The sequence below is a fragment of the Carassius auratus genome, chromosome 28 (assembly GCF_003368295.1).
Source record: "Carassius auratus strain Wakin chromosome 28, ASM336829v1, whole genome shotgun sequence".
Lineage (NCBI taxonomy): Eukaryota > Metazoa > Chordata > Actinopteri > Cypriniformes > Cyprinidae > Carassius > Carassius auratus.
In genome coordinates, this window is record NC_039270.1 from 21,286,537 (window position 1) to 21,310,385 (window position 23,849).

A 23,849-nucleotide genomic window follows, 5' to 3' on the forward strand; every position below is an offset into this window, starting at 1 on the left:
ATATGCGTTAATCGACTCGAAAGGGTTAAAGCTCCACTGCACCCCAACTTGACGTAACTCATTTTCAATTTGCTTGATATTCCACACAGAAAGTGTCTCCTTCAACTCTCTGTTGGCACCAATGAAATTTGTTTCATCATCAGACCTAATGTGAGCTACCTGACCTCTTCGAGCAACAAATCTCTTTAAAGCATTTATACATCCATCAGTGTCCAAGGAGTAAGCTACTTCCAAATACACTGCTCTAGTTTACATACAAGTGAAAATTACTCCGTATCACTTCACATTACTACGTCCTCTTCTTTCTTCGATAGGACCAAAGTAATCCACTTCAGTGTTTGTAAAAGGTAGAAGATCAGGGGTAATTCGTTCAAGGGGAAGGTCAGACATCTTTTGCTCACCTGTCTTCCCTCTATAACGCCTACATACAACACATTTGGATATGATTTTTCTTGCAGCAGCATTAGCATTAGTAATCCAATATGTTTGTCTTAACTTGGAGAACATATGATTCCTACCACAATGGCTCAATTGTTCATGAATGTGATGAAGTAGAAGATGTGAAATGTGCTGACTCTTACACAATATGATGGGGTGTTTGGGTTCCTGAGCCTTCCTCCTACCCTTATGAGTTCATTGTCCAATACAGGGTCCAGTCTATATAGACTGCTATTCATCTTGACTCCATTAGAACCACTCTTCATTTGTTCAATTTCATCTTGAACATGACCTGACTGAACTAACGCGATGCTTGATTAGAGCGAAGAGAGCATGATGGAATATAAGTATTGATGAGATCACAAAGATATTCAGGTGCAGTCCCATGAAGTGCCTTGTATGTTAAAATAAGAATTTTAAAATCAATTCTCGCATTTACGGGAAGCAAGTGTAATTGTAAAAGAACCGGTGTAATGTGATCACGAGGAGAAGTACAAGTGAGCACACGAGAATTTTGTATATTCTGAAGCTTGCTCAACGATTTAGCTGGAAGGCCAGAGAACAAGGCATTACAATAATCTAACCTTAGTTGTTATGAAGGCATGTATAAGCCTTTCTGTGTCTGCAAAAGAGAGAAAAGGTCTAAGTCAAGCTATGTTTCTCAGGTGGAAAAATGTAGTTTTAGAGATGTGTTTTATGTGTGCTTAAAATGATAATTGTGGATCAAAAATGACACCAAGATTTCGTACCTGTGGAGTGGGGATTACTGTACAGGAATCAACAATCAAACTGATCTGCTCGGCCTTACCAGTAGCTGCCACTGCACCAATCTGCATCAGTTCAGTTTTGGAGCCATTCAGCTTCAGGAATTTGTTATGCATCCAGATACTTATCTCAGCTAAACAACCACGCAAAGCTATTAATGAGCAATGGACATTAGGACTAGTGGAGATGTAAATCTGTTGTATCATCCTCATAGCTGTGATACCCAAGACCATGTTTCCTAATGATCTGCCAAAGTGGAAGCATATAAATGTTAAATATTATTGGACCCAATACTGAACCCTGAGGAACTCCCTGTCGAACAGGCACGGTATCTGATTTGTAGTTACCCAAGCCAAAAAACTGGGCACGATTCGTTAAATATGACTGAAACCAATTGAGGACAGCTCCAGAAAGACCCAACCAATTTTCCAGCCTGTCAAGCAGAAGAGAGTGACATATAGTGTCAAAAGCAGCACTGAGGTCTAACAAGACCAAAATACTGCATGCACCAGAATCTGCCGCAATAAGAAGATAATTTACCACCCTAATTAAAGCATTTTCAGTACTATGCCCTCTTCTGAACCCAGATTGAAAAGGTTCAAAGAGACTGTTCAGAGCTAGGTGATTATTTAACTGAACAGCCACAACATGCTCAAGAACTTTAGCCAAGAATGGGAGGTTAGAAATCAGCCTGTAATTTGATGAATCGGATACATCACAACCAGTCTTCTTAGGGACTGGTGTAATGGCAGCTATTTTTAATTCTGGAGAAACAATTCCAGAAGTCAATGACAAGTTCACAATTGAATTTATAAAAGGGCAGATTGATGCAAGGCCGTTCATAATGACCGAGCAGGGAAGCGGATCTAAAATACTGGTTGTAGAGTTCATGGACATCACTGTACTTACAATAAAATCATCTCTGACCGTTTCAAAGTTTGAAAAGGTAGTAGTTGGGAAGTTTGAAGGCTGGATATTAACTAGCTCAAGAGGAGTGATGGTATTTAAAGTGCTATATATACCCCCAACTTTACCACTGAAATAATGATGAAACTTATTAAACTTTGATAAATGTCTACATGTATACCTATACATATATATATATATATATATATATATATATATATATATATATATAGAGAGAGAGAGAGAGAGAGAGAGAGAGAGAGAGAGATGTTATATTTATCTTTAAAGATAGAAACTTAATATTATGGCAGTTTTTTCTCTGGTATCGAAAATGGAGGAAGGGGAAAATGGGGAAGGGGAAAATGGGGAAGTCGTGGCCTAATGGTTAGAGGGTTGTACTCCCAATCAAAGGGTTGTGAGTTTTAGTCTCGGACCGGACGGAATTGTGGGTGGGGGTAGTGCATGAACAGCTCTCTCTCCACCTTCAATACCACGACTTAGGTGCCCTTGAGCAAGGCATCGAACCCCCAACTGCTCCCCGGGCGCCGCAGCATAAATGGCTGGCCACTGCTCCGGGTGTGTGTTCACTGCTCTGTGTGTGTGTTCACTGCTCTGTGTGTGTGTTCACTGCTCTGTGTGTGTGCATTTCGGATGGGTTAAATGCAGAGCACAAATTCTGAGTATGGGTCACCATACTTGGCTGAATGTCACTTCACTTCACTAAATGGTATCAAATATCGATATTTTTTCAAGGTATCATATTGAGACAACACTACCTCCTCTCCTGCTCCAGCTCCAACCGTGACCTTCTCTCCAGAAGTTTCAGTGGCATTTTCTTTACTCAGTTCAGACACAGATATTTATATCTCAGAAAAAGAAAGGTATGAGTAAGTGATTTGATGTCGTTAGACATGTATTTATAATATAGTTGGATAAAAAGACGAATTAACATTCTGTTTTATTTCTTGTTTTCAATGTTGACCTCAAATCATTGTTAAATACAATGTCAAACAAAGTGGATTTCACAGCTCCACCCATTTCCAACCAAATCAATGCAACACGATGCAACATCCTAGACAGTGGTATAAGAGCCTTTCCGACACCAACGTTTCAATCCTGACGCAAAACTAGACATTGTGTTCAGAGATGCTGATGGGATTGGTGAGGGAGCCGCTGATGAGGGTCCGATGACTTTGCTGATGAGGGAAATCCAATCATGCAAAATATTTGATGGAGAGGACTGGGAAAAAAAACACTTCACTGCAAGTCCAAAGGTAACCTGCTGTCTATTGTTTGTGTGTGTGTGTATTTACATTAAGCATTTTGGAAAAATTGTTTGCATAATTTTTTAGTTTTTTCTAAGCATTGTTTATAGACATAATAATGCTTTTCCCATGTGTTACAGCACTGTACAATGGAATGTACAAAATAGTAGGGATGGATGATAGCTTTGTGCCTGGTACATGGTGGTGTGAAGCCACATTATTATTATTTTTTCAGAAAGCCTGTACTGTCAGGTGTGCAACCTTCAATCCCCAGTACCAGGCCTTCAAGAGATTGTGGACTATGACCTCAGAGCAAAGATGGAAGGAGAGGAAGTTCCCACCGGCTCTCCAAGGATAGGAAACTGTCGAAGTACTGCAGTATGACATCCCCTATGACAAAACAGATGAGAAAATATGCAGAAAAAAATAATTAGGCTATAGGGCATTACCAGCCAATCAGGTTTAGGATAAATTTATGTATAGCCTATGATTTGCCTTTCTTATTCCTACTCGCAGAAGTATCAGTTAGCTGTTTGTCCTGGAAAAACCTCCAAACCAGCCCTTTCATGTGCTTCCTGCATCTTTCTGGGTCTCTGTACATTACTGATGGATCCAGGCACACCATCTGCCTAACAGTCAGATACTTGAGGGGGCTCTTGTCCTGCACTTTCCTAATGATGCTACACAGTCCCTGCATGCACTCTCTCCTGAACTCTAGCACCCTGAGCTCTGCACCTTTGATGTTCTATAGAGAGGTAGCCATGAATATAGAACATGTCTTCAATGACCTGGTTCAGCCTAACCATTTGTAAAATGACCTTTTTAAACCATCACAGTACCTTAAGGACTGACTCTGCACCTAGACCAATGCTGATGTCTTGTGGGCTGAGCCAGATGGTCTTGTCTGTGACATCCAATTTGGTCAGCTGCAGGGCAGTGATATCATGGAGGACTTCTCTCTTTATGAAGCGTCTGAGTAGACTCTGTCAAAAGACAAACACAAAAATGTCTGGTGTGGCACATTAACATTAATCACAGACATCAAATTGTCTGATTTTGATGCACAATGTATCCACTATTTTTTTACACATACTAACCACAAATCCCTTATTTAGAAAGTTTATCAGCAAATAAAAATGATTTGGGGGTGAGTTGCACTTTAGGTAAATTATTACCATCATCAACTCAGTCAGGTCCTTCAGAAGGAATGGAAGCACAGGCTCATCTGTCTGATATTTTTTCAGGAAGAGAGTGAAGGTCCTGGCGAGTGCTGTGTAGAAATGCAATTTGCCCAAGATGAGTGGATCCTTCATGGCTGCTGCAGCAGTGTCATAAGATGCTGACAGAGAGAGGCAGACAGAGAGGCAGGACATTTAAACTTAGCCATATATTACAAAAACTATGACAAGGCCACACCAGCACCAGGGTCAGGACACAGTCACAGACCTATTCATAGCATTTAAGAATGGCCTTCCTGTTGTAGGGTTCGAAAGTCTCTTTGATTTCACGGCTTCCATGTACAAGAGCAGTGATGGCCAGACTTCCAGGGCTCTCTCCACAACTGGAAGGTTTTCCACCCAAAGATGGGCACAAAAAGAAAGGGGGAACACAGTATACTTGGTTACTGTGATGTAATCCTCTCTCCTGGCGGGCACATTGAGGAACAATGTGTGCATTGCTTTCAGCAACTTGTCCAGCTGCCATGCAGTGAACCCACACTTGAATGCATTGTGTAGCGTGTGTAGGCCACAGCTCCCCACACAAATGAGCTGAGCACCTGAAGAATCCATTGCAAAACATAATATTAGAAACCAAATTCATATTTTGTATCACATGGAGATTGTTTTGTACTGCATATGTTGCACCCATGCATCAGTTTTTGCTCTGTAGCACTACAAGATTGTTTGTTCAATGTAAAGTGCATTACAAATAAAATGCATTATTATAATTATTAACAGATCACACTCACACTCACCCACAAAACAGTAATATCATTCTAAACTGCTCACCTCCATACTGCTCAGCGTGATCTTTCTGGAAAAGGTCAAAGAGTTTCCAATTCACACTTGGCCCATCCATTGAGATGAACACCAAATCCCTGAGGTTCAGTCTGTCTATACATTCCTGAAAAAAGGGTTGCATTTGATTACACAAATAAGAGGACTGGATGAACACATATTGTTAAGGGAAATAACTAATTAGTCATGTAATATTACAGTAACAGAAGAGTATATGCACACAAGTTGAGTCTATCAATATAAATTGACGAGCTTTTAAGGTAAAAAATATTATCCTTAATTTCAGATGCGACAGCAGGTCTTGTGCAGTGGAATGTCCCATAAACTGAGAGCCCAGATATCTGGACTGTACCTGTCCATCGTTCCAGAAGCGGACGTGCACATCCAGTTGTTTGTTTTTTGTAGTCTCGTTGAGACTTTCATCAAACATCAGAACGAACAGCGATTTGTTAACTTTGGACACCAGTTCTTCTCTGATGTGAATAGCTAAACCAAACTTGGCTATATAAGCTGTTTTGTCGGGACCACAAGTAAATGTTTTAGCGATGTCGGAGTCAGGGAACATGCACTTAAAAAGCTCTGAAATACCCTCATTTGCATTGTAGGACTGGTGTTTACCGATAGTGTTAAGAGTCCACAACACCTCAGCTTTCATTGTTGGTGTGGACCCAAAAGCTGTGCGAAGATCCACTCTAGTTGCGGTCACAGCTGGATTATCTGCAGCGCTAGCAGCTGGCTGGCTAACATTAGTTGATTGAAACACGCAGGCGATGGAAGGAGTTTATTTTTGTCCATTTAGAGCATTAATGTGCTTGGACGACTTGGCATGAGACTCTAATGCCTTCATTCCCATTGTACCTAGCTGAATCCTTTTTTTGCACATAGTGCAAAAAGCCTCAAAAACGTTGTTGTCCACTGGTTTTAACCAACGACGAAAAGAGATTTTATCCAGCCATGCTTCATTAAATTTACATTTCCCCATAACCTCAGGATTAAATTGGTTGCTAGCTAATGTAAAAACAAATGTTAAAAATATAACGGTGTCAGTCAACCTTTCCGATGGAATGCTGAGAATTATGTTATTTGATTTTTCGCGCTTATCTTTTGCTTGTTGCTTGAGGTCTGTGTGCACAGTTGCCAACTCTCGCGAGACAAATAAACAACTGGAGCTTCAAAAACAAGCCCAAAACAAGCCCAATATTATTTGATAATTTATTTTCCGCATTATCATTTATTAACAATAAATGAGCCTGCAACATATTAAACTGAAACCACTGCTTTATTAGAAAAGGATAAACTGATTGGGAAAAAAAAGGATAAAAATAAATAAAAATCAGGGAACTGCAACAAAGCGGAGAGAACACACTTTCCTCATCTCTGATACCCTGTGAGGCTGAATCGGATTGGAGAGAAGGAAAAGAACAAAAACACAAACGCATCAAGGGTAGCTGTAACATATTTTTTTTTTTTTAAAATAAATAAAGATAAATGAGAAACGGTTTGATTTTCGTTTTTTCGTTTTGATTAAGAAACGGAAAACGAAAATTTAGCTGGATTTTTCGTATTTTTGTTTGTGGGTAAATAATGAGATTAAGTTTTAATATTTGTTTGAATGTGTGGGCGGCGCTGAAACGCCCCTTTCATCCCTTCTGTACTGCACCGACAAGCAGCGACCGCAAGATCAGTTCATTTTCACCAGGAGAGAAGCGGCAGACAGTTTATTAATTCTGAGAATTCTTTGCTAGTGGTGCTTGCAAGCTTTATATATATATATATATATATATATATATATATAGGCTATTTATATATATAGGCTATTTATATATATAGGCTACATATATATATATATATATATATATACAGTATTGTTCAAAATAATAGCAGTACAATGTGACTAACCAGAATAATCAAGGTTTTTATTATATTTTTTATTGCTACGTGGCAAACAAGTTACCAGTAGGTTCAGTAGATTGTCAGAAAACAAACAAGACCCAGCATTCATGATATGCACGCTCTTAAGGCTGTGCAATTGGGCAATTAGTTGAAAGGGGTGTGTTCAAAAAAATAGCAGTGTCTACCTTTGACTGTACAAACTCAAAACTATTTTGTACAAACATTTTTTTTTCTGGGATTTAGCAATCCTGTGAATCACTAAACTAATATTTAGTTGTATGACCACAGTTTTTTTAAACTGCTTGACATCTGTGTGGCATGGAGTCAACCAACTTGTGGCACCTCTCAGCTGTTATTCCACTCCATGATTCTTTAACAACATTCCACAATTCATTCACATTTCTTGGTTTTGCTTCAGAAACAGCATTTTTGATATCACCCCACAAGTTCTCAATTGGATTAAGGTCTGGAGATTGGGCTGGCCACTCCATAACATTAATTTTGTTGGTTTGGAACCAAGACTTTGCCCGTTTACTAGTGTGTTTTGGGTCATTGTCTTGTTGAAACAACCATTTCAAGGGCATGTCCTCTTCAGCATAGGGCAGCATGACCTCTTCAAGTATTTTAACATATGCAAACTGATCCATGATCCCTGGTATGCGATAAATATGCCCAACACCATAGTAGGAGAAACATGCCCATATCATGATGCTTGCACCTCCATGCTTCACTGTCTTCACTGTGTACTGTGGCTTGAATTCAGAGTTTGGGGGTCGTCTCACAAACTGCCTGTGGCCCTTGGACCCAAAAAGAACAATTTTACTCTCATCAGTCCACAAAATGTTCCTCCATTTCTCTTTAGGCCAGTTGATGTGTTCTTTGGCAAATTGTAACCTCTTCTGCACATGCCTTTTTTTAACAGAGGGACTTTGCGGGGGATTCTTGAAAATAGATTAGCTTCACACAGACGTCTTCTAACTGTCACAGTACTTACAGGTAACTCCAGACTGTCTTTGATCATCCTGGAGGTGATCATTGGCTGAGCCTTTGCCATTCTGGTTATTCTTCTATCCATTTTGATGGTTGTCTTCCGTTTTCTTCCACGTCTCTCTGGTTTTGCTCTCCATTTTAAGGCATTGGAGATCATTTTAGCTGAACAGACTATCATTTTTTGCACCTCTTTATAGGTTTTCCCCCTCTAATCAACTTTTTAATCAAAGTACGCTGTTCTTCTGAACAATGTCTTGAACGACCCATTTTCCTCAGCTTTCAAATGCATGTTCAACAAGTGTTGGCTTCATCCTTAAATAGGGGCCACCTGATTCACACCTGTTTCTTCACAAAATTGATGACCTCAGTGATTGAATGCCACACTGCTATTTTTTTGAACACACCCCTTTCAACTAATTCAACTAATTGCCCAATTGCACAGCCTTAAGAGCGTGCATATCATGAATGCTGGGTCTCATTTGTTTTCTGAGAATCTACTGAACCTACTGGTAACTTGTTTGCCACGTAGCAATAAAAAAATATACGAAAAACCTTGATTATTCTGGTTAGTCACATTGTACTGCTATTATTTTGAACAATACTGTATATATATATATATATATATATATATATATATATATAGGCTATATATATATTTTTTTTTTTCTTGACCAAACAGAAATTAATTTATTCAATGACATTTGAATTTTACTATAGGATCGACAATGACATGAAATGTGCTGATTTTTAGCCTACAAATTTTATTCTATGCCTATTTAAGAAAAACCTCACAGCCTAACATTTTTTCAATTGCTATACAAACAACAGCAACTGAAGCTTTATCTTGTAGAGTGTAGTCTGCTGCACTTCTCCGATCGGTGAATCCCGATCCACACCATCCCGATAACAAGAGGAAAGAGCTTCAGATCCGTCAGTTTGGGTCGTAAGACACCCTAAATAACATGAAAACCTTAAAAAACTCAACAGGATTTGCTTTCTGTCATCTCGGTTTACATTAACTTCTTTCTGAAACTTCAGAAATGAACCAGGCTCATGCATCAGATGAACCATGTCTAGCTGGACGTCTACTTTTAAAATAAGCCATTTAAATATAATAATAATATTATATTTAGGCCTATGTAATTCAAATGAAACCAACCAAAGGTGCAGTGTTTCCCGTCTGAACTCATTATCTGTAATGATGTCACACCATTACTATATTCATATGGTCATCTACAATTCGTGAATTCAGTTCATAATTCTAAGTAGCCTATAGCCTATAATTAAAACATTTAAAGTAGACTAATTATGGGGAAAACGTAACTTATTTTAATAGAAATTTTATTATAAATGTGGGGTTGGATTTTTCCCATTTTATTTTTTTTATGAATGGCCTAGAATAAAATAAGTAGGCAAAAAATTAGTAGTAGGCCTATATTTTATTCCATGTCGTTGTAGATCACCGGCTAAAGTAAAATTCAAATGGTGTTTTATGAATAAAGTTGTCAAGTCTGCTTTATCAATAACATGCAGCAGCCGGAAAAATATAATATTATTTGTTATTTTATTATTAATTTAATTAATTTATTATTATTATTATTATTTTTATTTATTTTTTATCTTGCAACTACCACTAGCAAATAATTCTAAGGATTAATAAACTCTGCTGTCTGCCGCTTCTCTCCTGGTGAAAATGAACTGATCTTGCAGTCGCCGCTTGTCTGTGCATTACACAAGGGAACAAAGGGGCGTTTTAGCGCCGCCCACACATTCAAACAAATATTAAAGCATAATCTAATTTTTTACCCACAAACAAAAATACGAAAAATCCAGCTAAATTTTTGTTTTCCGTTTCTTAAACAAAACGAAAAAACGAAAATCAAACTGATCATTTATCAAAATCATTTATCTTTATTTATTTTTAAATAGAAAATCGAATGACCAAAATATACACTGACCATTTAGCTTAATAAAATAAAATTCTCCACTTCGTTGGAGGCATTGTTTGTAGAAATTGAAATACGTATATTTCTGTAGATCATAGAGCGCGCCGCCTGCACATTGAACGTGATTTTACTACAATGAGGGGAATAAGGGGGCGGATTCAGTGGAATGTTTTGACGAATGTTACGCCACAGCACTTATATGATTGCACTGATTTGGCTATAGGCCTATCTGTAAGCAGACAATGTCATTCAATGTATCAGTATCAATGTACGATACAAAGAAAACTAAGTTGCTTGTCAGATTTTCCTAACAAGCAACCATGTATTCTTTAATAAGCCCAAAAAAACGCATCCCGCTGTTTTAACGCGACTTACAAAAAAAAAAAAGCCCAAAGTCGCATATTATAAGCGGACTTGGCAACTATGTCTGTGTGGTGTTGCAGTCTATGGTTGTGGTTCTGTAGCGCGTGATCATCATTTACTGAAGGCATCACTTGTTCGCAGTATTTTGTACCGTGACCCGGGGCTGCGTTGCGTTCTCAAATATTGGTTCCGCCACTTTTTATTTATACTACATAATTTAATCAAAATAATCGTGGTTGACAAATGAAACTTTTGAGGTAAATTACAATGCGGAGAAGTTACACACAGCACAATTATTAAGACCCAGACATCAAAATTCAAGACTTTTTAAAGACTTTTTAAGGTATTATTTCTAAATTAATAAATTCAATGCTTTTAAGGCTTTTTAAGACCCCGCAGGAACCCTGTCCAGTGTTTGTGCTGTTTTTGTTCGTTTTTCCTGTTTTTTGTTTAACAAACACGATCACTTTCACCAGGGATGAACTGCTGAACATTCGGCAGAACACACCACAAGATCTTTTACCGGATTTAAATTATTCTGACGTTTTACTGAACGTTGTTTTCAGAGGAGCGGCAGTGCTGATCAAGCACTTCAGGACGCGCAGACGGGGGAACGGAGCGGGAGCGCTCGTCAGATTCAGGAAGCGCGGATTTCGAAAGCCGTTGTCTAGCATCCATCTCGCAAATCTCAGCTCTCTACCCAACAAAACAGACGAACTCCTGCTGCTCTCTCTGACAAATAAGGATTTCTCTCACTCTGCTGCTCTGTGTTTCACGGAAACCTGGCTGAATGACGCCATACCGGACAGCGCGCTCCATCTGCCGGGCTTTCAGCTGTTCAGAGCGGATCGCGAATCAGAATCAACTGGGAAATCGTGTGGCGGCGGGACATGCTTTTACATCAATGAACGGTGGTGTACAGATGTAACTGTGTTAAAGAAGATGTGCTGTCCTGATCTAGAAATGCAGTTTGTCAACTGCAAGCCGTTCTATTCGCCGTGGGAGTTTCATTTATTCATTCTGGTCAGTGTTTACATCCGTCCGCAAGCGCATGTGAGCTCAGCTTTACAGAAACTTGATGATCAGATCACAGACACAGAACAACAACACCCAGACTCTGTTTTAATCATTCTTGGGGACTTTAACAAAGCCAATCTCTCACGTGAACTGCCAAAATACAGACAGCATGTTACATTTCCCACCAGAGACAGTAATATATTGGATCACTGCTACACCACAATAAAGGATGCATATCACTTTGTTCCACGAGCAGCTTTGGGACGTTCTGATCACTGTCTGATTCATCTTATACCGTCCTACAAGCAAAAACTTAAATCTGCTAAACCTGTAGTAAGGACTGTGAAGAGATGGACCAGTGAAACAGAGCAGGATTTACAATCTTGTTTTGACCTCACTGATTGGAGTGTTTTTGAAGCTGCTTCCACCGATCTGGACGAACTCACAGAGACCGTAATATCTTATATTAGTTTCTTTGAGGATATATGCATTCCTACCAGGACTTATTTGACATTCAACAATGATAAGCCATGGTTTACAGTAAAACTCAGACATCTTCGTCAGGCCAAAGAGGATGCCTACAGAAATGGGGACAGGGTCTTGTACAATCAGGCCAGGAACACACTGAACAAAGAGATCAGAGCGGCTAAAAAGACCTACGCTAAAAAGTTGGAAGACCAGTTTACTTCCAACGACTCAACTTCAGTGTGGAGAGGTCTAAGAGCCATCACGAACTACAAGACACCATCCCCTTGCACTGAGGCTAATCAACGACTTGCTAACGACCTGAATGAGTTTTATTGCAGATTTGAAACCCCCAACACCCATTCTGACCATCTCCCTACACAACCATTAACACATCCTGCAATCCCACCCTCCACACCTCCTGCTCTTCAAATCTGTGAAGATGATGTGCGCCAGGTCTTCAAGAAGAACAAAAGAAGAAAAGCACCAGGCCCAGATGGTGTTCCACCAGCCTGTCTGAAAATCTATGCTGACCAGCTGGCCCCCATCTTTTCACAGATCTTCAACAGATCCCTGGAGTTGTGTGAAGTGCCTTCCTGCTTCAAACGCTCCACCACCATCCCCATCCCAAAGAAACCCAAGATAGCAGAACTTAACCCTTTCGAGTCGATTAACGCATATATGCGTTTTGAGTCATTTTCTCCTGATAACCCCGAAAAGAACTTAAATTACACTCTCAGTTTTAATCGTACAGATAAGAGCAATACATCAATCGAATTTGTAAAGGGTCTAGTTTTTTTTTGGATACAGACATAATAACAAAGAACCTTTGTGCACTTATAAATTAAAGATAACAAACAAAGTGCGCTGTCTACAGTCTTTGTCTCCGCTGATCGTCATGTACAAACACGTCATTAAAATGAACTGTAACTCCGTGAATACTCAACGAAGAGACATGAGAGAGATATCTATAGAAAGCCTAAAATGTCTACTTTTAAACTAAACAAGTGCTGCCGAAAACAAATATTCTGAGATAAAGTAATCCATATGAAAACAACGTGATGTCTATTTTTCATGTCTCCGTTCATTATATCTAATGTGACCACGCCCCCGCGCTGAACGCGCTATTCAGATTCAAACAGAAGCGCGCGGCTTGCATACGCCCACACAGAAGAAAAAGCAGCGAGACTGTTCTTCGAGTTTTTATTTTATTTTACTGTTTGCTTCGCGATGAGAGGAATAAGACATAATTCACCCCAAAAAGATGTGATGTGGTTGAGGATTTGAGAAATGGATTTCCTCAGAAAAAGAATGAAGCACTTTATTCAACAGGGATCATAAACATGAGTAAGTCTCTTTTTATTTATTTGTACTAGTTTTCACATAAAGTGTAAACATTTTACTAGTCAGACTTTTTCCAAATACTTTTTCCAAACTATAATTCCTGACTAAATGTATAATCAAGTGAAACATTAAGTTTAAATAACAATATACAATACTATACCATTCAAAAGCTTGATGTAAATAATATAAATGTGACAAATAGAGATAACTCTAACAAATGTAAAAACAATGCAGTTCTTTCGATTTATTCCCCCTAAAAAAACCTGAAAAATATTCTCAGCTCTTTTCAACATTAATAATAATAATAATGATAATAATAAATGGGGTTTATTTGGTAGAAAATAAGATTGTTAAAAGGATTTCTGAAGGATTGTGTGACTGGAGTAAGGATGCCAAAAAATGTGTTTGAAAGTAAGCTTTGATTGTCCCTAATAAACTGTTTAACTGCTCCCCCAAATGGATATTAAATTATGTTGTGGGATAATTAAATATATTCTTAATAAACTACAAACATAAAATTATATACATTTATTTTGTTCTCACATTCTTTCTTGTAAGTCCTCCCTCAGAGTGGCACAGTTGAATGAGAGGCTCATTATGCAGCTCATTATGCAGGGCTTTGTCTTCTCAGGTGTAAATCACAATGATATTCATGGTAGTTGACGCCTACTCGCATATGACTTTTACCAACAAAAAGTGTTTTAGAAAATTTAAATCAATATATTGTTTTCTGTGAATGAGTAAACAAGATGATTTTCACATAATTTAGAAAGAAAAATTCTAGGCTACAAGCTCCAGTTCTCAACAATCCCGGGAACCAATGTTATGTATGTGTTTTATGGCCTTATTCAAGTGACTTAACATTTTTAGTTTTTCACTAACCATGCATAACATTTTTTTTCTCAAAAATACAATCATGTACATGCATGCATTTCACATATTATTATAGCCCAGTTTGTGCTGATTACAGTGATATTAGACTTTACCCATTTAGATATTTATAAGAAACTGAAAAAAGCACAAATATCAGGGCATGACAAAACTTCTCCAGGCCCCAAAAATACCCTTAGACTCCAGAGGGTTAACGACTACAGACCTGTGGCTCTAACGTCTGTCGTCATGAAGTCGTTTGAAAAACTGGTTCTGGCTTATCTGAAGGATAAGACACACATCTAAACTCAACATGAAAGAAGATGGCGTGCAGACATGGAGTGATGGTAGTGGGGCTGCTCTACGCACTTATAACAAATTTTCTGGGAGCTAATCATCTGTATGAACCGAATTACCTAATTTTGACAAATAGTCAAACATTGCAAAAGCAGTTTGGACTTGGTCACCTCGCATTGTTTAACACCTTTATCCGCCCTGGTATGGGAATGCAGGGCTCTGACAAACAATTTTCCAAGACGGATCAAAGATGGGGACGGCTTCTCATAATTTACTGTCTGCTCTTAGCTGGTGACGTTCATCAATGCCCTGGCCCAATGTTCCACACTGAATTTGCAAACAAATCACCAAAACCTGACACGACTACAACCAGTCAGTCACCTGGCTTACAGATACGATCTGCTGTTAATGATGTACAAAAAAGTTTGGATTATCCACCTAATTGCTGTGCTTGTACCTTTGATGGTTCGAGGAGTGTATCGGCTGCAGTCATCGCTCAGGCGGGATTGCGAGGGATGTTTGGCATGGAGGAAGCAGGAGAGCCGCGATCGCTGATACAGTGTGCATCTTCGCAAAGCTCTAGGGAAGGCGCAAGGCAGCAAATACATCGCGTGGACGACAACGTCTCCTTCGACAGGGCCGGAGGGGTTCCGTCTTCTTGGTCTGTCTTCGGGCAGCGCTCAACAGCTGACCTCTGTCCAACGAACTCCACTCTTCCCGTTTATGCTCTACATAGTCCAGGTAAGCGTGGGCCAATCAAGAATCCACGTAGAATAGGAGTTAGCGCCAATCAACGGAGAGTCGCAGGACTAAATCCAGCTGCGTAAATTTAACCTTTTTCAAACAGTGAACAATGCCAAAGTTCTGTGGGACCCTCAAACAAAACCCAGTGGGCTACTGGGTGGTCATTTGAATATCCGTAGTTTGATTTCTAACTCCAACTTGGACTTCCTATGCTTATCTGAAACTTGGTTGAATAAAAACTCCCCATCTGCAGCCCTACATATTCCTGGCTATAATGCTTTTAGGAAAGATAGAAAGGTTGGCAAAGGTGGTGGGTTACTGTTATATATTAAAGACCATATATTATGTAAAGAGGTTCAAGGCTCAGTTGTGAATGAGCTTGAGTATATTTGCCTTAATATTAGCCTTTCATCACAAATGTCCTTCTTTCTCATTGGAGTGTATAGACCTCCATCTGTAAAAGCTATTTTCTTTGACAAATTAGAATCTGTTTTAAAGGAATGCAGGTCAGGGCAGGAAATACTAGTAATGGGTGACTTCAATGTAAATTGGGAGAACAAAGGCATTAGTAAAGCACTACAACGGGTCTCTAATAAATTTGATTTCACACAACTAATTAATGGGCCCACTAGAATAACCTCATCCTCAAAAGCTCAAATTGACTTGATATTCACCAACAAACCTGAAAGGGTGTCAAAATCTTTTAATATGGTCACTGGTCTGTCTGACCATAACCTCACTCTTATAGCCAGAAAGCTCACTAAATCACGTTTTCATTTAAAACCTAACATCAAATCTAGCCAGCTACGAATACCCAAGTGTGATGTTGATGAATTTGACCGAGAAATCAAAAATATTAACTGGGACCAAATCATAGCTGGTGTATATGTGGATAATGATACAAATGTTCTCATGTCCACAATCCAAAACAAAACAAAGCAATTCCTCAAGAAAAGCAAATTTAAAGGGAATAGTACATATACCCTCCCCTGGATCTCTAGTGACACAAGGAGATTAATGAAGGAGAGAGATAATGCTTTAAAGCTCTCTCTCAAGTCCAAATCATTGATTGACAGGCATATATTTGTGTCCTTGAGGAATAGAGTAATAAAGGATATCAGGGCAGCTAAATCTAACTTCTTTGTTGACCTCATACGGGACGCTAAGGGTAATCATAAACAAGTCTGGGACTGTCTGCATAAATTAACAGGGAAAGGACATAATAAAGCAACAATGCAGCTGGAGATCAAAGATAATGGTACCCTATATAAGGAACCAGCTGAAATAGTGACTATCCTTAATAACCATTTTGTCAATTCTGTTAGATTGTCTGTGCATAGTCCCATAAGTGGTCCACTACACTCCTTACCAATTGATGTATCACAGCCAGTCTTCACACTGACTGAAATTTCTGAACCTAAGGTTAAGTCTATAATTACTTATTTTAAGAATTCCAAATCAAAAGACATATTTGGACTGGACTCTATGTTTTTAAAGAAACATGCTGCCTCGCTCACAGGGCCTATTACTAAAATCATAAACACCTCTTTTAAGGAGGTAAAATTCCCTAATGCCTGGAAGTCAGCCATTGTTGTACCAGTCTATAAGTCAGGCGATACAACTAATACGAATAATTATAGACCAATTAGTATTTTACCCATCTTGTCTAAGATCTCTGAAAAATGTGTGGCTGAGCAAATGATTGAGCATCTTAACAGTAGTCCTTTTAAACTTCACTCCATGCAATTTGGCTTTAGAGCCAATCATTCCACTGAGACAGCAAATTGTTTCTTTGTTGAAAATATCAAGTTAAAATTGGATAAAGGAGGCATAGTTGGAGCAATTTTCTTAGTTCTACCAGAAAGACTCGGGAGATAGAGGAATGTACGAAGCATACATTTATTGACAGCTCAGCGAGCACAATTATAAATTTCTTTGGCGGAAGGCCCCGTCCATGGTTCGTAATCCGAGGGTAGCGAATCTGCATTTCCTGCCTGAAGACGAAGGCAGGGGCGCAGCAGACCCCCCCTGGAAGGTAAGGACAGGACCATCCTGGTGGTGGTGGGGAGGGTGGAGGTTGTTGTCGCGTTGGCATCTGCGAACTCAAACATGTGTAAGTACGATCTTTTATACAGGAGTATAAAGACGTGATTGGATAATGATGAAGGTAATTAGTGACGAAGTGATTGAGTCTTCCTGGCAGAACTTAGGCTAAAGCTTCCATTTCTACCAGAAAGACTCGGGAGATAGAGGAATGTACGAAGCATACATTTATTGACAGCTCAGCGAGCACAATTATAAATTTCTTTGGCGGAAGGCCCCGTCCATGGTTCGTAATCCGAGGGTAGCGAATCTGCATTTCCTGCCTGAAGACGAAGGCAGGGGCGCAGCAGACCCCCAAAATTAGGTGGATTATGAGACCTCCAGACGGGGCCAGCCTTCCCCCCCAAAAAAAAGTAGATGAAGTATACCCACCAGTTGTGAATCCTAAGGTTCCTGGAAGAAATAGAAAGAGTTAGCATGACCAGTATAATGACGTTAGATTAAACTTCTTAAGTTTTACAGAAATATGCCAGACACAGACAGCAACGATAGGCAGGACACAGACAGCCACGATAGGCAGACAAAGACAGGCCTCAATAGACCAACAGAAACAGCCATGATAGGCAGACACAGACAGGCCTCGATAGACCAACAGAAATAGCCACGATAGGCAGACACAGACAGGCCTCGATAGACCAACAGAAATGCCACGATAGGCAGACACAGACAGGCCTCGATAGACCAACAGAAATAGCCACGATAGGCAGACACAGACAGGCCTCGATAGACCAACAGAAATAGCCACGATAGGCAGACACAGACAGGCCTCGATAGACCAACAGAAATAGCCACGATAGGCAGACACAGACAGGCCTCGATAGACCAACAGAAATAGCCACGATAGGCAGACACAGACAGGCCTCGATAGACCAACAGAAATAGCCACGATAGGCAGACACAGACAGGCCTCGATAGACCAACAGAAATAGCCACGATAGGCAGACACAGACAGGCCTCGATAGACCAACAGAAATAGCCACGATAGGCAGACACAGACAGGCCTCGATAGACCAATAGAAATAGCCACGATAGGCAGACACAGACAGGCCTCGATAGACCAACAGAAATAGCCACGATAGGCAGACACAGACAGGCCTCGATAGACCAACAGAAATGCCACGATAGGCAGACACAGACAGGCCTCGATAGGCCGAACATAAATAGCCACGATAGGCCAGACGCAGACAGCCACGATAGGCAAACGCGGACAGGCCCCAATTGGCCGAACATAAATAGCCCGATAGGCCAGACGCAGACAGCCACGATAGGCAGACACAGACAGGCCCCAATAGACCGTACATAAATAGCCACGATAGGCCAGACGCAGACAGCCACGATAGGCAGACACAGACAGGCCCCGATAGACCAACATAAATAGCCACGATAGGCCTCACGCAGACAGCCACGATAGGCAGACACAGACAGGCCTCAATAGACCAACAGAAATAGCCACGATAGGCCAGACGCAGACAGCCACGATAGGCAGACGCAGACAGGCCTCGATAGACCATACAGAATAGCCATGATAGGCAGAACACAGACAGCCTCGATAGACCGTACAGAAAAATAGCCATGATAGCCAGACACAGACAGGCCTCGATAGACCATACATAAATAGCCACGATAGGCCAGACACAGACAGCCACAGTAGGCAGACGCAGACAGGCCTTGATAGACCGTACAGAAATAGCCATGATGGCCAGACACAGATAGGCCTTGATAGACCATACAGAAAAATAGCCATGATAGCCAGACACGGACAGGCCTCGATAGACCAACGGAAATAGCCACAATAGGCCAGACGCAGACAGCCACGATAGGCGGACACGGACAGGCCTCGATAGACCGTACAGAAATAGCCATGATAGCCAACACAGACAGGCCTCGATAGACCGTACATAAATAGCCACAATAGGCCAGACGCAGACAGCCACGATAGGCAGACGCAAGACAGGCCTCGATAGACCATGATTAGCCACGATAGGCAGACGCAGACAGACCTCGATAGGCCGTACATAAATAGCCACGATAGGCCAGACGCAGACAGCCACAATGGCAGACGCAGACAGGCCTCAATAGGCCGTACAGAAATAGCCACAATAGGCAGACACAGGACAGGCCTCAATAGACCATACAGAAAAATAGCCATGATGGCCGGACACGGACAGGCCTTGATAGGCCGTACAGAAATAGCCACGATAGGCCAGACACAGACAGCCACGATAGGCAGACACGGACAGGCCTCGATAGGCCGTACAGAAATAGCCATTATAGCCAGACACAGATAGGCCTCGATAGACCGTACAGAAATAGCCAGGATAGGCCAGACACAGATAGCCACAATAGGCAGACATGGGACAGGCCTTGATAGACCATACAGAAAATAGCCATGATAGCCGGACACGGACAGGTCTCGATAGACCGTACAGAAATAGCCACGATAGGCCAGACACAGATAGCCACAATATGCAGACATGGGACAGGCCTTGATAGACCGTACAGAAAAAATAGCCATGATAGCCGGACACGGACAGGTCTCGATAGACCGTACAGAAATAGCCACGATAGGCCAGACACAGATAGCCACAATATGCAGACATGGGACAGGCCTTGATAGACCGTACAGAAAAATAGCCATGATAGCCGGACACGGACAGGTCTCGATAGACCGTACAGAAATAGCCACGATAGGCCAGACACAGATAGCCACAATAGGCAGACATGGGACAGGCCTTGATAGACCATACAGAAAAATAGCCATGATAGCCGGACACGGACAGGTCTCGATAGACCGTACAGAAATAGTCACGATAGGCAGACACAGACAGGCCTTGAAAGACCATACAGATATAGTAACACCACCACCAGTAATTGCATGAATTTACCAGATTAGTTACAGGAGAGCTTGCTGAGCTTCAATAATGGTTTTGAATCAGGTCTGGTGTATGATTCAAATGCTTAGGAAGACCATCTGCCCATGATCTTAACAGCTGATGTAGAGATCCCTCATTCAGCTGCTGAAGTAGCTGCCCCAATTCTGAATGAATGGCCAGTAGATAGACTGCAGCTTTGAGAACAGTGGTTAAGTGAGTTCTAAACAGCCTTGGAAAGGGGGCTCCGTTAGGAAAAATAGAGCTGGTGCGTTTTAGAAATTCTAGGTCGGATTTTTAAGAAATTTCACCATGCAGAGAAGGGACAGGATTATTGATTTTAGAATTGTTAAGGTGACTCCAGAACCTTGCACATTGGTTTTTGAGTGCTTGAGGAGAGTGTGAAGAATTTTGGTCCGAATCATAGATCTGAAGGAAATGCCGCGAGCAGGATCAAATTGATTGGTCTGAAGTGAATTCCCCTGGAAGCATAACCTGTAGAAAGCAGATAAACACTGCCTCCAGAAGAATATTGAGGTACTTTGAAGGAAGGCCGTAGCAGATGGAAGTAATTCATTTTGCAATATGGGCAGGGTAATAGGCAGACATTTGTCTTTAATTTGTTGGAAGATTTAGCTAACCCCTCAAGTAGTAATAGAACTGAATAACCAAAAGGCTTGAAAATTTGATTATAAAATTTAGCGTGGATTAGATGCTGGCAAGGAGTCTGCTAATAGAGAAATTAAGATTGCGGTTTTTTTTTTTTTTTTTTTTTTTAAAACAAGAAAGGAGCAACGGTTGAAATTAGAATAGGAACGCAAAAATTGGAAGGAAAAACATTAGAAGCGGACCATGCAAACGTGTAGGCTTGATTGTAGAGGGAGCAACGCCTTAGAAATGTGATTTCCAGCTGACGTAAGCACTTCGTTTAGTATTATGTCTGCTAACGGAGGCAGACTGAAGAATCCGGGTTGGCTGAGGGCACAGCTGTCTGAAAGTTTAAAAGTGTAAAGTGAAAGCCGCAATAGCCGAGTAAGAGTGATGAACCAACACCAGTAGATGCGCGAATATAAACAAGCCTTGATTGTAGCTTAACCCCTTAACTGTCACGCCCCAATTTTTTTTTTTTTTTTTTTTTTTTATAATATTAAGTTGAGGTATCGGAGGTTAAGTTTAAAATACGCATAAATCGAAGGGACTTAAGCTTACTAGCACACATTGCTAATCTTGATGTAAACAATTAAACATTGTTTGTCTTAGCAATCTTATCAAATTCTGAACACTTCCACCCTGTAACGAATAATTTTTCTGATGACGTCAGTTTGACAGCATGAGCAGAACCTACTTACGCGCCCCTCCAGCCGTTAGTTAGTTATGAGTGATGGCGGTCACACTGCACTTTTCTCTCCATTGACTTCCATTCATACGCATGCGAATGCGTCGGACCGGAAACGCAAGCTTATGCGAAAAATTTTGCATTTCGCTGCGTTCCAAAGTTCAAGTTTGGTGAACTCTGACCAGGGAATTTGCATAACGTGAGGATGTGGACCAGTAGAAGAGCGATACATTGCTGCATGACCTCTCTGTACAAAAATTCAAAAAGGAAGCGCTATATAACTTTAGCTGTTGCGCAGCGTCCTATTTTATATTACATTAACAGATTTATAAAAGAAAGAAGCTGCATGGTTTGTAGTGTCGACGGGAACAGGTGATACATTGGAATGACAACGTTTTATAATGGTTTTTTTTTTTTTTTTCTTTTTTTTTTTTTTTTTTTCTCTCTCTCTTCTCCCCCTCCTCCCCTTAGGGTGTATATATTTATAGAGAGATACAGAGTAACGTTACAATATAAAACGCTTTCGACGCCGTTGCAAAAGACACAGTGCTAGAAACATAATAATCCATCTTGTGAATTGAGGGGAGACTGTTTATCTTGCTCCCGCCCATATTCGCAGTGGCGTTCGAAATAATTTCGCATGTCTAAAGTCTAGTGTGACCGCGCCTTGAGACGGAGACCAGGAGTGCAAACAAACCATGCCTGCTAATTAATATTCGGTTTAAACTGGAGATATGCCACTACTCTGAAATAAGGTCAGCAGCAACTCGTGTCACGTGGAGTAATATATGCCTGCTGACTGAGCATTGAGCCGAATCTTACCTACGACTCAAAAGAAGGGTCCATACGCATCAGCTTGGTAGATCCAGTGTTCATAATTCGCTAGCCCAAGAGTAAGCCATGTAAAGATGAGGTGAGAGCAGCGGTTCCCTGCATCTGCAACCATAGAATCCCATTAGAGTATGAACTTTTCAGGAATAACGCAAATGAAAGACTGAATAAACAAATATTAAAGCATAGGATTAAAACAGCGAATCTCAAGTGTGCTAGACAGAGCTTTTTTTTTTTTTTTTATAAGAAATGCGAAAAAGCTTTATCAGTATAAAGATTGTAGCGTTTATGATGAGCCTTAAAGTGCCTCATTACATTTAATTACAGCAAGTAGATGAATAAACACAACAGCTTGAGCAAGTACAATCGCTTCGGAATCTGCGGTTGTTGTCGCGTTGGCATCTGCGAACTCAAACATGTGTAAGTACGATCTTTTATACAGGAGTATAAAGACGTGATTGGATAATGATGAAGGTAATTAGTGACGAAGTGATTGAGTCTTCCTGGCAGAACTTAGGCTAAAGCTTCCATATCTGAAAAAAGCTTTTGACACTGTCAACCATGAAATACTCATCCACAAAATGTCTTATTTTAATTTCTCAACCAGTGTTATTGAGTGGATGAGATCTTACCTGTCAAAAAGAGTTCAGTATGTGAGAGTTAATGGTGAGACATCACCACCCTTGAGGAACGAACTGGGTGTACCCCAGGGATCTGTCCTGGGTCCTATTCTGTTCAGCATCTACATAAATGACCTGCCATTAGTGTGCACTGGATGTGAGGTGCAGATGTATGCTGATGATACAGTCATATATGTTCATGCGAAAACTAAAGCTCAAGCTTCTGCCAAGCTCAGTGACACAATGGTACATGTACAAAAATGGCTTGCTGGATCTCAATGTTAAGAAGACAGTCTGTATGTTTTTTAGTAAAAGCAACACTGTATCTCATTGTGAATCCAATGTCTGTTTGTCTGGGGAGGTCATTCAAACAGTTACAAATTTTAAATATCTAGGCATTATTCTTAACTCTACTCTATCATTTAAACCTCAAGTGAGAAAGGTAGTGCAAATAAGCAAATATAACCTAGCGAATTTTAGGTATTTAAGGAACTGTTTGACAACACCTGTAGCACAGCTATATATGAATACTATGATAATTCCTCAACTAACATATTGTATAACAAGCTGGACCCAGGTATGTAGCACAACACTAAGGCATATTTTATCACTTTATAAACAAGCACTTAAAGTATTAGACAAAAAACCCAAACTTTACCATCATTGTAACATTCTTAACAAATATAACCTACTTAGTTGGGAAAATATTTTAAAATACAGTGATGCATGCCTAATTTTTAAGATTATTAATGGAAAGGCTTCCCCACC